This window comes from Petaurus breviceps, unplaced genomic scaffold (genome assembly GCF_028583685.1).
Source record: "Petaurus breviceps papuanus isolate PSGF00001 unplaced genomic scaffold, PetGlider_PUasm1.0 90330, whole genome shotgun sequence".
Classification (NCBI taxonomy): domain Eukaryota; kingdom Metazoa; phylum Chordata; class Mammalia; order Diprotodontia; family Petauridae; genus Petaurus; species Petaurus breviceps.
The window spans coordinates 2,008,254-2,010,402 of record NW_027187219.1 but is presented as its reverse complement, the minus strand read 5'-3'; positions in this window follow the sequence as shown (position 1 = coordinate 2,010,402).

Below are 2,149 nucleotides of genomic sequence, written 5' to 3'. Positions count from 1 at the left end.
AAATTAGTTTTTTTCTCATTTGGAGTTTGAGAGGGGAAAGGGAGCTGAACCTGTACCATGTGAAACTACTAGATTTGCTGAAATTTTTGATGAACATTAGGCAAGTGAAAATATATTGCCCAGTGTCCTTTGGAGAAATGCTTCCTGAAGTTCCCAGAGGAGCCAAGGTTATAATCTCATCCTTATTAGCCACATATCCTCTGACTTTTCCCTTGAGTATAATTAGTTAAGGTAAGGGTCCTTTTATTAATAACATAGAGAGGTCCTTTTACTAAAATATAGAAATAAGTTCATCCTTTAGACATATTTTGTTCATTATGACTTCTGTGGTCCATGAGCATCTTCCACGCAACCTCCAAGCTTGTCCAAAATGCAAGTTCATTTCAATTGGTTTCTTTTAAGTGTGCTCTATTTAGAGGAGAAATTTTGATCTTCATGGGAAAAATATCTAGTATACAGATATATGCATGTCTACCTATCTATCACCTATCTATGCATATATTTATATGTATATGAATATTTCTCTGAATATACACACATGACATATTTACTTTATACATGTAAAATGTATGGACTTTTGGGGGCCAGATACCTACTATCGTTTAATTAGTATATGAATGTGTATATGGATGTATGTTTGTAATGGGTAACATCAGGCAAGATGAACTAGGATTCCAAATGTAATGAGGAAAGTTTGATCTTTTATGCATGTCTAAGATTTAATGGACAAAGAGACATCGTCATCATCATATGTTGCAATTATATGATAATAATGGAATATGTATATAATAAAAGATAATTAGTATTTATATAGAGGTTTAAAATTGCTAGATCCAATCTGGGAATTATTTACATAAAATAGATAACTGACACTAATGAAATCACAAAGAGCAGAGTCCAGCATAGAGTCCTAATGATATATATAATTAGTTGATATGAGCTGAATGATGATCCTCAAAGGAATTTGAGGTAAAATGGCCAAACAGGTAGAAGGAGACAAGTCTGCAACAAATGTCTTTGAACAATGTCTTCAACAAAATACAGAAAGGAAGGAATACCTAAAAAGGAGTACCTAAAAAAGTTTGATTACTATGGCTGAAGGCTTCAAGGAAGTCAAGAAAGATAAACATGAAAAGGCCACTAGAATCAGCAATCAAGAGATTTTTGGAAACTTTAGTGAGAGAAGTCTCAGTGGAAAGTTGAGATTGGAGGGTAGTATACTCAGGATCTAGAAAAGTGTAAAAACAGATAAAATATATATACATAAGCATAAACTACTTTCACAAAAATTCTAACCATAGAGAAGGAGAGGAGAGATATAAGATTATAGCTATTGTGAATATTCCATTCAACCAATATTTTATTCTTACTTTAAGATTGGGGTAGTTGAGTGTGTTTGTATACATCCAGGAAGCAGTCATTGAATAAGGAGATATTAAAGATGGATGACAGAGTTGGGATAATGGGGGGTAGGTAGAATCTACATAAGACAGGATAGAATCAAGATTGGTTTGCCTTAGAGATTTGCCTTTGCAAAGAAAGAGGCTATCTCTTTATGTGAGGCAGAGGCAAAGGAGGAGATAGTTTGGTAAGACATTTGGAGTGAGGAGTGAGTGTTGAGGAAAAGGAGAGCAAAAAGATTTCCTTGTGAATGACCTCAATATTTTTGTCAGAGAATTATTCAGGAAGGTCCTTAACTCAAAGATTGAGGACAGAAATGTTGCAAAAAGTTTGAAGAGAAAGGAAAAAGGTTGGAATAATCATGCAGTGTTTGGATTAGTGAATAAAGGCATGAAGGTATTGCTTTGTTATTGTGTCCTGTTGATATTATTGAATATCTTCAATCTGTAGTGGATCCAGGCAGTAAGCTTGGGTGATTTTGCCTAGCTCAATTTCTCAACACATAAATAGGAGTGTGAATGGCAAAGAATAGGGGTAATACAGGTTTGAGATTTGGCAAGGTATGATTGTATGATTCCTAGGAGAATGAGACAAAGAACTTCAATGGAGCGAATGATGAAGAGTTGAACAGATTTATCAAGTGTTTCAAATAGGGAAGGAAGATAAGTGTAACTAGTTCAATTTTGATGACTTGGAGGAGTGGGGTAACTAAGGGATGGAGGCCTGTGAGATCATGGCAATGACAAAG